The sequence below is a fragment of the Tupaia chinensis genome, unplaced genomic scaffold (assembly GCF_000334495.1).
Source record: "Tupaia chinensis unplaced genomic scaffold, TupChi_1.0 Scaffold000575_1, whole genome shotgun sequence".
NCBI classification, from domain to species: Eukaryota; Metazoa; Chordata; class Mammalia; order Scandentia; family Tupaiidae; genus Tupaia; species Tupaia belangeri.
In genome coordinates, this window is record NW_006160089.1 from 455,289 (window position 1) to 469,639 (window position 14,351).

Here is a 14,351-nt window from a genome sequence, read left to right on the forward strand (position 1 = left end):
CCCCCCCCCGCCCCCCAAGGAGGATGGCCATGCTGCAATCCCTTCTCCATTCTCCTCTCGAGATCTTGGGCACACACGCCCAGCATGAGTTTAAGCCACCAGGTTCAGGACTCAAAATGCAGTCAACTACATGGGAGTCCAGTGATACAGCCATTATGCTAACTGCTGGTCCCATCTATTCCCTTCCTGGGATTTTGGGCTCACATGCACATGCACCCAACCTGTTTTTTTAACTGCCATGTCCAGGACTTGAATCGTGCTTTCAGTAATGTGGGGACCAGCCCTCTTTTGACTCAAATTTAAACTCTTAAGAAAATGTTTCATTACATAGAAAATAAAAATATTTGATAGAGAAAAACCAAGAGAGATGTTTGGTGGGAATCTGAATAGGAATAATGTAGATCTAATCAATTCCTACTAAAATAGATGCTGATCTTTCCTCTTTATCCCTACTTATCTACCATGACTCACCACGTGGACTACTTGAACTGATTCGTAAATATTTCCTTGGCTTCTAGTATCTATTCTAATACAACTCATACATATGTCATCTTTCAAATACACAGATCTGATTGTTCCCCATCCCTGCCTAAAAATCCTTCAGGAAATTCCCATTGTCTCCTGGATGAAGACTAACCTCTTAAGTATAGACTGATTAACTAAACCTAATAATACTTAGGGCCAGCATGACCAGTTCAGCCATGGAGATGTCTTTGTGAAAACTCTGCATACTAGGCCCTTTAAATATAGCAATTCTTTTGGAGGAAGCTCTCATGTTAATTCCATACTCTCCAAATGATTTTCTCCCACCTTCCGTTGTGTCTCTCTAAACGGGAAAGATGAATTACACACGCCAACATGATAATCCAGTCCACCAGTGATTGTAAAAATAATAAATGGCATTCTCTCTATATATACCAGTCTTCTATGAAATCAAAAGATCTGTCAGGTCTCTGTTTGAGAAACGGCTGTATATTCTCAGTGCATCAAGAAATTCACATTGAATTTTGTGCATTTATCAACCCTTTAGTTTAAGGTCAGATGAGACAACCAATTTCTCTTGGCCATGTTTGGACCTTGAAGCCCAATCTTTTTTGTTTGTTTGTTTTGTTTTGTTTTTGGAGAGGTTTTGCTATAGGGCGCATGCACTTGCCAGAAAGAGAAAGACAGAGAGACAGAAACCGAGAAATCACCCCCAGGTAGATGGCCATGCTGCCATCTTTTCTCCTCTATTCTCCTCTTGGGATCTTGGGCATGCACGCACACACACCTGACATGAGTTTAAGCCACCCAGTCCAGGACCCCAATCGCAGTCGACTATATGGGAGTCCACCCACATAGCCATTACGCCAACTGCTGGTCCCAAAGCCCAATCCTTATGATCTTAACTTCTTTTTTTACTTTCTTTTTTAATCTTTTTTTTTTCTTTTTTTGGAGGGTTTTTTTTGTTTTTTGTTTTTGTTTTTGTTTTTGTTTTTGTTTTGTTTTTTTGCTATAGGGCACATGCACTTGCCAGACAGACAGAGAGAGACAGAGAGACAGAAAGCAAGAAATCACCCTCCAGGGGAGATGGCCACGCCGCCGTAATCTTTTCTCCTCCATTCTCTCAAGATCTTGGGCACACATGCACACGTGCCTGGCTTGAGTTTAAGCCACCGGGTACGGGACTTGAACCACGGTCGACTACGTGGGAGTCCAACGACATAGCCATTACGCTAACTGCCGGTCCCTATGATCTTAACTTCTATAACACCGACTTACAAAGGCTCAGAGAACATCAACTGCTGATGGCAGAGTCCAGGTTTCACTGTTATCTCTCAGTGCTTGTTACATAATACACTCTATTGATTCCAATTCTTGTCATACTTCTTTCTTTAGTCTAGACCACTGCCTTCTCACCAATTCTAACTCCTTTATTTCCTCTGAGAGTCCCTTTTCAAACCCTTTAGAAGTATCTTTACTGGACCCATAGCATAATACTTTTACCATAACACTCAAAACACTGCATTAAATAACTTTTGCTTCCCCTCTAAACTGCAAGTTTCATGGCACTACAGGAAAATATCTCCATCCTATTCTATGGGATGAATGCTGGGAATGTGCATTGTCTTTTAGGACAAAATCCTCATTCCTTTTTCAAAAGTAATATACTTAATGCAGCCACACTGCTTGACCTATTACTGGCCAAATCTTCTCCTGCTCAAACTGGTATGTATTTTCATCACCTAATACTCTACACTGCAGGTGCTCAGTTCAGATTAGTGGAAGTGTAGGGTTAATTTGACAGTGGTGTGGAGGAAGAACTGTTCCAATTTAGCATTTGCAGAAGAACTACAGATGGGAGGACATGAGGGCCTAGAAAGGAATGAAAATGGAGCAAGGATAAAAAGCTAAAGATATTTTAAAAAAACTTGGTACAGTTACTGGATATAGAGGATTAAAAAAAGGAATGAATAACAATTCTAAACTTAGAGAAATTTGGCTAAATGAGAACAGCATTGAAAGATACATATAATTTAACAGGAAAAACTAGTGTCGCACAGGTTTATTAACAAAAATATACACAAAGTGTAAGCTTCCCCTTATACGACATTCTGAATGTACAGATAATCAATAATCACATTAATGATAAAAACTGTATTGAAAAAGGAGGAATGTAGAGAAGCATACATAGCATCAGAGAAAAGATAGCATCAAACATAAGGAAAAATTTTAAAAGATACAGAAAATATATCTTTACGTTAAAGCACAAAAACTATATTATTGTTCAGTTATAGCCACTGCAATAGCTTAAAACATTCATTGTAAAACTGAGATGGAAAATGTTTCAATTTATAACCAGAAATTATAAAAATGTTGTTTGGAACTGTTGTTCTAAGTGACAAAACAAAAGTGGTATTCTTTTTTTAGAGTTTAGTTAGTTTTAAATGCATTAAAGCTGATCATCATTTTCCTAGATCAGTATTTTCCTACTTACACTCAAAAGTGAGAATTGCTTCTTTTTTTCAGAATTTTTTTTTTTTCATTTAAATTTGATGACAGAGAGAGGAAGCAAGAAAGCAAGCACCAGGTCCAGGACTCGAACCATGGTCGGCCATGTGAAAGTCCAGTGCCTCCAACCACCACACCATATGCCAGCCCCAAGCATTATTGATACCTATGATACCTGTATCTTCTACCTATGATACTTCCATACTTACAATACTGTGGCTAAATGGACAATTGCTCTTTGAAGCTCTAAAGAATGAGGTTTTCATGTACTTCCTATCCATCATTCTCAAGAAACTTACCAAGCAGCTCTCAGGAAAATGCCTGCCTTGACATGTCTGCTGTAGTCCAATAATGTCAGCAAAACGTATTCTGTTTATTATAGGAAGTTTTGTCAAAAACGTGTTAGCTCACTCTATTATCTCCTTTGTCAAATTGTATTTTCTAGCTACAGTTTCTCTCTTAATTGTTTCCTGTCACTAGTTTCTACTTCCAATAGACCATTTAATTATTTAGGGCAAAGACCAACTGTTTGTTACACTTTACATAGATCATTCAAGAAAACTCCAGCAGAATAATGAAATTCTTTGTATTCTCTATGAAATTATTATTGAGCTATGGAAGAAATGCTCTTCATTATCATAATATTCTCCTGAGTACCCTGGAGAAAAATTCTTCCTAGAGTTTGTTTCCAAAATAGCTTTGACAATGTAAAACCAATTTTAAACAAATACTTTTAAAACTTTTTTTTTTTTTTTTGGAGAGATTTTTCACTGTAGGGCGCGTGCACTCGCCAGACAGACAGAGAGAGACATAGAGACAGAAAGCGAGAAATCACCCCCCAGGGGGGATGGTCACGCCGCAATCCCTTCTCCTCCATTCTCTTCTCAGGATCTTGGGCACGCACGCACACGCGCCCGGCGTGAGTTTTAAGCCTCCAGGTCCGGGACACAAACCGCAGTCGACTACGTGGTCCAGCGACATAGCCATTACGCTAACTGCTGGTTCCCAACAAATACTTTTAAAACTTTTTAAAACTAGTTAAAATATAAGGGAACAATTATGTTTCTTATGAAGCAGTTTAATTTTATTTAAAAATTATATATGACATCTAATCTTTACTGAGTCCTCGTTATATTCCAGGTATAGTGTTAAATGATTTACCTAAATTGACTCATTTAATCATGAAAAACTTAAATGATAATATTATCATTATTATCATTTTCTATATGAGGAAAGTCAAGCTTAGAAAATATAAATAACTTGGGACCAGCAGATAGTGTAATAGTTAAGTTACTGGACTCCCACATTGGTGACCCATTTGAGTTCCAGTCCTGGTAGCTTGAAAATCAAGCTGGGCATGTGTACTTGCATGCCCAAGATCCTGGAAGTAGAATGGAGAAGGGATTGTAGCGGGGACATCTCTGGGAGATGACTGTAGCATGGCCATGGGGGGTGGGGGAAAGTGAGAAAGTGATTTCTCACTTTCCCCCTCACTGTGTCTGTGTTTCTTGTCTGTCTGTCTCTCTCTCCAGGGAGGGCACCTGTCCTAAGGCAAAAACCTCTTTAAAAAAAAAATATAAAGAAAATATAAATAACTTGCCAAATTTAACAAAGGTAGAAAAGTGTTAAGTGTTACAGCACAAACCTGTGCCCAAGTTTCATGATGCCAAAATCCATATCTGAAACAGCTAGGCTAAGTGCAGTTTTTATCTTAAGGATAGAATGAACTGTGTAAACTACTCAGACATCTTTCCTTATATTGGGTATCACAAATGCAGGTCCAGAAAAATTCACTGAGCTATATATACCTATGATTTATATAGAACTTTCGTGTGTTTTAGTTGTGCTTTAACAAAAGGTTTATGTTTTAAAACAAAAAGTACTACTTAGGGCCATATGATGGCGTTGTTGAGGCTGGATCCCACATGAGCAACTGAATGGTTTCAGTCTCAGATCCAACAGCTTGGAAACCACATCGGACTATGTGAGTGTGCCCAAAATCTCAACAGGAGAGTGAAAGAGAAAGAACAGTGGTGTGGCCATCCCCCTGGGAGGGTTACTTTCTCACTTTCTGTTTCTCTCTGAAGAGCACACAGGGTCTATAGCAAATTTAAAAAGTAATAATAAAGGAAAAATAAAAAGTTAATTTAAAAAAGTTTATAAAAATCACAACTTACATTCCCAGGGGTAGTGGCTATACCAATCTCTTCTCCATTATCCTCTTGGGATTTGGGGCATGCATGCACATGCGCTTGGCGTGAGTTTCAAGCTGCTGGGTCCAGGACTCAAACCAAGATCAACCATATGGGATACAATTCCTTCTCTTCAATTCTCCTCTTGGAATTTTGGGCATGCATGCACACATGTGCCCAGTGTGATTTTCAAGTCATGGGTCTAGGACTCGAACCACTGAGTCAGTCATGTGGGATCTACTGCCTCAATGCCACCTGCTGGCCCCTTCCTCATATATCTTAATTTTGTTATCTTTCCAACTTTGTTTTGTCTTTGTAGACTAAAACTTAATTCCATTTGCAAATAAAACAGACTAAATTGTAAGCATATATTTTATTTCAGAATCTTCAACCTTATGTAACTTGTAAATATGGTAGTAATTATTTGCAATTCTCATAAAAGTCATTTATATAATCTTAGATCATAGAGGAGCTTCTTCAACCTGAAATAAAGTGCAGCACTGATCCAGTAGAACAGAGATTCTGTCACCATATTCTGTTGATTTTTTTCCTCAAAATGATTCCCAAATTCTTTCTCCATTCTTGCCGTCACTGTCACAGTTCAGGTCTTTATCGTTTATTGTCTGGGTCACTGAGATTAAGTGTGAATACTGCTGAGTTTTCATTAGCAAGTTTTGAAAGACTTTCTCAAACATCAATGTAATAGGCATATTCTCAATTTTTTTTTTAGAGGTTTTTGCTACAGGGCACTTGTGCTCACCAGAAAGACAGAGACAGACAGACAGAGAGAAAATGAGAAATCACCCCTTGGAGGGATGGCCACGCCGCAATCGTTTCTCCTTCATTCTCCTCTCGGGATCTTGGGCATGCACGCACATGTGCCCAGCATGAGTTTAAGCCACCAGGTCTAGGACTCCAGCCGCAGTCGACTACATGGGAGTTTCGCAACATAGCCATTATGCCAACTGCTGGTCCCAGCATATTCTCAATTTTGACCCTCTCCCTTGCTTTTATTTTCACATTCTTATGAAATTGCTTTATATCTTATTGTCTTATAATTTATTATTTAAATTTTCCCTTTATTCAAACAGGAGTAATCAAAAAGGGCTAACTAGTGAATATCCTAGATTGGACAATGTTCACTGCTGTGCTATGGACAATAAAAACATATTGAAATTTCTTATTTCAAATGCCCCTAATAATTACTGATAAAGAAAACATCTCAGGTCAGCAGATAGTGTAGCAGTTACATCGCTGGACTCCCACATGGCTGAAAGCAATGAGTTCCAAACCCAGTGACTTGAAACTCATGGCAGGTGCGAGTGTATGCATGTCCGATTCTGGGAGAAGAATGGAGAAGGGATTGCAGAGTGGTCATCCCACTTGAGGGTGATTTCTCACTTTCCCTCTCACTGTCTCTGTCTCTCTCTCTGGCAAGTTCATGCACCCTAAGACAAAAACCACTTTAAAAACAAAACCAAACACTACTCTCCATATATACTAATTTCTTCCTCACCTACTTTGCAAAAGTGACCGGTCTTTCTTTTTTTTCCCCTCTACAGGGCAGTGCGCTCACTGGAGAGAGAGAGAGAGAGAGAGAGAAAGAGAGAGAGAGAAAGAGAGAGAGAAAGCAAGCATCTGGGGAGGATGGCCATACTGTAATCCTTTTTCTCTCCAACTTCCTGTCAGAATTTTGGGCATGTATCCACATGTGCCCCCCAAAAATTAAGCCACTGGTCAGGGACTGAAACTGCAGCCAGCCAGGTGAGATTTAGCTGCCTTGACCACCAGGCACCAGCTGGCCCAATGTGCCCTTATCTTTCAATTTAATACTCACAACTACTTGGAAAGCTTTGTCCTTTATTGTTTCAAAGGAGTCCTATTATCCTACTGCCTTTCTATAACTTTCAATTCTTTTCTTCTTTTGGGTATCTTTTTTTTTTTTTTTGAAGAGGTTTTTGCTATAGGGCGCGTGCGCTCACCAGACAGAGAGAGACAGAGAGACAGAAACCGAGAAATCACCCCCCAGGGGGGATGGCCACGCCACAATCCCTTCTCCTCCAGTCTCCTCTCGGGATCTTGGGCACACACACACACACACACACACACGCCCAGCGTGAGTTTTAAGGCACCGGGTCCAGGATGCGAACCGCGGTTGACTACGTGGAAGTCCAGCGACACAGCCACTACACTAACTGCTGGTTCCCTTGGGTATCATTTTTGACACTACATTTTCCGAGTTCTTTTGTTTTGACTATAGGGCATGTGTGCTTGCCAAAGGTATAGAAAATGAGAGAGAAAATGAGAAAGCACCCCCTGAGGGGTATTCCCACACTGCAAATCCTCCCTCCCTCCCTCCCTCCCCTTTGGACTTTGGGCATGCAAGTATATGTGCTGTTGTTTCTCCAAGTCGCCGGCTCCAGAGATCAAACCATACAGTTGGCCATATGGGATCCAGCTGCTTCAGTCACCCGCACCACTGGCTGGCCTCTGTTTTGACTTTTTAATTTTTTTTTTTTTACTTTTAACTATACATAATATTGGGTTGTTGGAAAAGCCATGATGCATTTTTGAATAGAAAAACAGAAAAATACAATGACTTTTCCAACAACCTAATATATACAGAAATCTATCCTTCCTGGGAAGTTTTCGTTCATTTGTTTTTAAGGTTTTTTGCAATAGGATAACTGTGCTGGTCTGACAGACACAGAGAGAGAGAGAGAGAGAGAGAGAGAAAGTAAGAAATCACCTCCTTGGGGAATGACCACGCCACAATCCTTTCTCCTCCATTTTCCTCCTGGGATTTGGGGCACACATGCATATGCGTCCAGTGTGATTTTAAAGCTCCTGAGTCCGGGACTCGAACTATGGTCAGCCATGTGGGAATCCTGTGCCATAACCACATTACCTGTTGGCCCCATTCTTGGGAGGTTTTTAAGTGTTGTAGGTAAAAGTCTCTTTCCCAATTGCCTAATCATTTTACGACTGGTTCTTCTTGACTCTCCCTTCCCTATTTTAAAAAAAGTATTTCTACATGCCAACACACAGAAAACATAAATTTATCTTTCTTTTATATATACTGTACATAGTTTTGAAACTTACTTTTTCTTATTGTTTCTGAGAGCTATTTACCTTGATAAATATACACCTAGCTCATTGTTTTTAAATTGTTATACAGAAGAGCTCAAATTACTTAACTACTAATCTTAGTTTTCCATTATTGTTTAGCTGCTGTGCTCTTTAAGACATCATTAGTTAGTGTAAATTTACACATTAGGTCATTGGGAAAGACATGATGGATTTTTCTATGCAAAAATTTATCATGACTTTCCCGACCACTGAATATATTCTTCAAATCTTTTTTTTTTTTTCTTTTTCTTTTTTTGGAGAGGTTTTTGCTATAGGGCATGTGCACTCGCCAGAAAGACAGAGACAGACAGACAGAAAGCGAGAAATCACCCCCCAGGGTGGATGGCCACACTGCAATCCCTACTCCTCTATTCTCCTCTCAGGATCTTGGGCACGCACGCACACGCGCCCGGTGTGAGTTTAAGCCACAGGTCCCGGACTCGAACCATGGTCAACTACAGGGGAGTCCAGCAACATAGCCATCATTGCTGGTCCCTATTCTTCAACTCTTAGTCTTTGGTTTTTTTGTTATATCTTTTCAAAGTTTAAATTCTCACAAAACCTGTCTGGTTTTTCAAAATTGTACTACCGTTTCCCCCCTTTCTCCAGTTTTTGCTATAGCATGTCTGTACACCATAGAGAGCGAGCAAGTAAGATGGAAAGTGAGAAATCACCCCTTGGGGGGGATGGCCGTGCCACAATTCCTTTTCTTACAGTCTTCTTTTGGGATTTTGGGCACATGCACATACATCTGGCATGATTTTTTAAGCTGCTAGGTCCAGGACTCAAACCATCAAGTCAGCTATGTGAGATCCAGTACTTTAACTTCCATGCCACCTGCTGGCCCACCTTTTCCCTCTCTCATTTCTTTTTTTTAGTTTTTTGTCATAGGGTGCTTGATGGAGAGAGACAGAAAGAGGGAAAGTGAGAAATCACCTCCTGGAGGGCTGGCCACACTATAATTCCTTCTCTGCCATTCTCCTCTTGGGATTTTGAGTATGCAAGCACACTCACCTGCCCTGATTTTCAAGCCACAGGTCTGGGAATTGAACTTCAGTGGGCCTTGTGGAAGTCCGGCGCCCCAATCACTAAGCCACCTGCTGGCCCTCTTTTTTTCTTCTTTTAATTGCCAGAGAGCACATGTGCTATCCAGGGGTAGAAAGGGGTGGGCAGGATTTGAAAGCACCCAGTGGGGCATGGTCATGTAGGATTTCTTCACCATTTCTCCATCCTGTTGGGGTTTTGAGCGTGCACGTACAGGTACCTGGTGTTTTTCATCAGTCCTGCTGGGTCAGGACTTGAACCACATTATTGACCATGTGTGATCTCGATCCTTTGACTACTAGGCAACAGGGCCACTTCCTCTATTCCTAAATCCCCACCCCATGGCCAACCTTAACCAAATTTAGCCTCAATTCAAGCTACTCAAATAGACTTGCTGTAGGTTATTTCACTGTTAATTTAAATTCATAATGCCTAAAGTTTTTCACTGTCTCATCCTCAATAAGTCAAAAACAAAAAGCTATCGAGAATGGTTTGGAAAATAGTAAAAGCAAAGGCAAAGAAGTCTTTTAGTATGTTATTACTCTAACGGTTAAGACAGATGGTGAAGGCCTCAGTAGAGACAATAATGTGGGGACAGCGAACAAAGCTGAGACATGGCAGACAAAGAAGTGCTGGACGTGGAGACCAAGATGGGCAATCAAGAGAGGAGGAGTCAAGAAGACTCCAGGAGACTGTGTTTTGTTTTTACTATCACTCAATAAGCTAGGGAATACCAGAGAGGATGATCGTGAATCTGATGTTTAAAATACTGAGCCAGGGGTCAGCCCCTGCTGTGGAGGTTAAAGTAGCTGGATTCCATATGCCTGACTGTGTGGTTTGAGTCCTGGCTCCAATGGTTTGAAAAACAAATTGGGCATATGTAAATGTGTGCACAAAATCCTGAAAGAAGAAATGGAAAGGGAACTGTGGTGTTGCCGGCCATCCTTGGGAAGAGCTTTCTTACTTTCCCTTTCTGTCTCTTTCCTGTGAGTGAATGGGGCTCCTAGCAAATGTATATTTTATACACACACACACACACACACACACACACGCACGCACACGCACACTGAGCCAGAGAAACCTGCATAACACCAAAGCAAAGGTCCATTTAGCTGTTGGATAAGGGTCTGAGGCTGAAGAGAAGGCTTAATTATAAACAGTAAGTGATAAATGAAAGCATGAGAGTAGAAGAAATTGACCTAAATGGGCATACAGTAGAAGGGAACCTAAGATAGGAAGAAATGAAAAGCAAATAGATCACAAACATGAAAATTGATTACTTACCTTCTTCTCAAACTGGATCTCCTTCCAACCCTATCAATGAGCCTATCTTTGCTAAAATTTTTCCCACTCCTTTGACTCCTGTATTCAATTACTGGCACAATGGAGAAGATAAAATAGACTGTAGAATCTTGTTTTCTAAAATCAAAACCATGCTCAATCACATACTAGCTGTATGACCTTGGGCAAGTTACTTAACCACTCTACTTAAGTTTTTCCATATATTAACAGTAAATTATGTCATAATGTTGTTATGAAAAATTAAATGAGTTCGTTTTTTTAAATAATTATTTATTTATTCATTCATTTATTTTTTAGTTTGATCAGAGAGAGAAAGAGGGTGAGAGTGAGAGAGAGAGGAAGTGAGAAAGCAAGCCACCAGATTCAGGACTCAAACCCTGGTCGGCCATGTGGGAGTGTCCAGCACCTTCACCACCATGCCACCTGCTGGTCCCCATTGAGTTCGTTTTTTAAATGATCTCTGTACAGGGAGTGGCATTTGTTATTTAAATAAACAAATGGGAGTCAATCAATTTTCTTTTCTTTTCTTTTTTTTTTTGGAGAGATTTTCACTGTAGGGCGCATGTACTCGCCAGACAGAGAGAGAGAGACATAGAGACAGAAAGCAAGCAATCACCCCCCAGGGGGGATGGTCACGCTGCAATCCCTTCTCCTCCATTCTCCTCTCGGGATCTTGGGCACGCACGCACACGCGCCCGGCGTGAGTTTAAGCCACCGGGTCGGGGACACGGAACGCGGTCGACTACGTGGGAGTCCAGCGACATAGCCATTACACTAACTGCTGGTTCCCTCAATCAATTTTCTTGATGAAATCCTTCATGTGAATCCTTTTCTCATTCCCATTTAAGACCCAAACAGTTGAGGTCGCTAAATATTTCATCTATCATCACTTAATCACTGTAATAAAATTGTTTTCTTAATGGTCACTAGTGACTTCTTAATAAAAAATAAAAGCAATCTTTTTTTCCCTCTCATTCTCCAGATGCTCTCTCTGTGAGTAGCAAAAAAACAAACGCAGTTTCTCCTACTATATTCTCACAACAAAGATAATTTTTGATACCTTTGGTCATTATCAAAATGTGTGTGTGTGTGTGTGTGTGTGTGTGTGTGTATGAAGAGTGTGTGTGGAGGGGTGGTTCTCCCTACCGATGAGTTCTCTGGCAGACTCATCACCAGACATCAGCTGGGTATCCTTTAATTTAATTCTGACACTGTCCACCTGGAAGTAGTGTCAGATCCCACTGAGACCTCAACTCCATGAGACTTCCCCTCACTTTAGATGCCAATCACAACATAGTGTCTATCCTTTGACCATTAGGCTATAAATTGGGGTTTCTGGAACCCACTCTTATGGTTTCCTTAATTTGCTAGGAAGGCTCACAGAATCTGGTAAAATATTTACATTTACTATAGAGAAAATGTCAGAGGATGAAAATGAACAGCCAGTTGAAGAGATACATAGAATAAGGTATAGAAGGGTCCCAAATACAAAAGCTTTCATTTTCATAGAATTGGGATGCCCCACTATCCACGTACATGGTTATGTTCTTGTTCACCTTTCCAGAAGCCCCTGAACTCAGTCCCTTTCAGCTTTTATGAAGGTTTTGTTACATAGGCATGATAGAGTAAATCAACGGCCATTAGTGATCCACTTAACCTTTATCCACTCTCTGGAGGTGGGAGATGGTGCTGTGAGTTCCAATTCTCTTAGTACATGTTACGTTCCCCTGGACTTTCCTAAATATTATTTTCTCTTGATTTCTGGGTCTTCCTGGTAGCTGGAACCCTGCATTCTTACACTTTATCTAGTACCTCTGTTTCTGCTACTATACTGGTCACTGCTACCTCCAATTCCTCTTTATATTTAATAAATGCAACCACTGTCCTCCCAAATTTCCTTCTTTCTCACTATCCCTTTCCTGATGCCAGCTACTCCCATGGCTTCCACCTCTATGCTGTAAGTCAAACACTTGTTTCTACCCGGAGTTTATGCTGAGCTTCAGATCTGCATTTCTAACTCTATGCTGGACAGCTCTATGTGACTATCTCATTATACCTTTACTTCAACATGTCCAAAAATGGCATTTGTAATCTACTATCTTATGGTTTTATTTCTAATATTGGCATCACAATTCCCCCCAAAAGCCAAAGGTCTGAAACCTAAGAAGCAGATTTGGTACCTATTTTTTCCTCATACAATTAATTACGGAGTCTTGACACCATCAACTCTGTCGCCTAACACTGACACAGCTGTTTCAGGAATTCTCTGCTCTTACCAAACTAACCTGTTACCCGTTTAAAAAAATCTGCAATAACAGCACCTAGCCTTTACCTACAGAGTTAACAGAAATCCTTTCCTATAGGCTTTCTACAGAACAAAATGACTTTCTGTAGTGAGAATTTGACTCTATCAGTTTCTTGCTTAAGACTCTTTAAAAAAAAATTACCCATCTGCTTTAGAATTAAACCTTTCACTCTCAAGACATTAGTCTACTTTCCCAGCCTCATATCCCACTCCATGCACAGAAGTTTCCCCTCCTGCGTTTTCTCTTCTCACACAAGTTAAGCTGTCATTCTTCCATAACTGCGTTTTCTAACTGAAATGCTCTTCCACACCATGTCCTCTCTAAGCAGTATATCTAAAGCCTTCCCAGCAACTGTCCCTTGAGCAGTTCACACACATGTGACTGATACAACCATGAGCGAACCTCAATAAGTTTGTGGAAAATAGAATTAAAGTATGAGCTTATTTCAGTGCAAAAGAACTTCAAAATCCATGCATGATGAATTTTCCATAAACTTTTTGAAGATGTATGTATCTCACAATAGCACGTGTGTGTATTTGGCTCCCCAATTTGACCCTGAAAACTGGAACAACATCTTACAAATTCCCAATGGGGTGGTTAGCCAATAATAAAAGTAGTGGTGTGGCCACGGGCTGAATTTGGGGAAACTCCAGTAACAGATCAACCTAGGACTCTAATTCTCGCGGGTTGGCACTGAAGCCTTGCTTTGGGCTAGCTCCTGAGGCTCGTTTTCACAGGGCCTCAGCTCTGGCACCTCCAAGATGCCAGAGCCCGGCGTCCACGCCAACTGCCCAGCCCTCGGCTGGGGTCCCAGGAGGCGGTTCCTGGGGCATCCTCAAACTCCCCACTCCGGACGCAGGGAAGGGAAAGGGGCGGGGCGCAGCGTGGGCCGGGCCAAAGGCTACTTAAGTCCCCCGGGGCCTAGGCCAGCCTCTCGACCCCCATCCCAGGGCTACAACTGGCTGATGCAGGGCCCCGGGGGGGCTCCATGTCGAGAGACCCCGCACCCCAGCCCGACGCTCTGGCCGCGTCCGCACTTACAGACTCCGGGGAAGGCCGCCGTCTGGATCCGGCACCGCCAGGAGCTCCGGCCCCTCGGGGCTCCGGGAAGGGGGGAGGGGCAGGGAACCCGAGCCAAAGGGGGACCCAACGGAACCGGAAGGGCAGCCCTGGCCGGACAAAGACAACTTCCAGGTCCCATGGTCCTCTCCGCCAATCGGAAGGCTTGGAGGACGACGGGGCCCCGAGAGGGACTTTATGCGTTGTGGGCGGGCGCGGACTGTTGGCCCCAGTGTGTCTGCCGGTTACCCCGGGTGCGGCGGCTACGTAGTTTGGGCGACTCCGGCCCTGAGTGCTCTGCGAGCACCTGCTGCCTCCAGGTCTGTCC

General features: G+C 41.8%; 1 protein-coding gene across 2 annotated transcripts in view; it reads right to left on the bottom strand.

Moving 5' to 3' along the window:
* Positions 1-14,120, bottom strand: part of ZBTB26 (zinc finger and BTB domain containing 26) — a 20,159-nt gene extending 6,039 nt beyond the window's left edge. Inside the window, exon 1 of one of the 2 annotated variants that reach the window (XM_006158209.3) lies at positions 14,006-14,120. The gene's annotated coding sequence lies outside the window, so the exon portion shown is untranslated. The remainder of the gene's footprint in view (positions 1-14,005) is intronic. The other variant, XM_006158208.3, reaches the window with a different exon arrangement.
* Between the last annotated feature and the right edge of the window lie 231 nt (positions 14,121-14,351).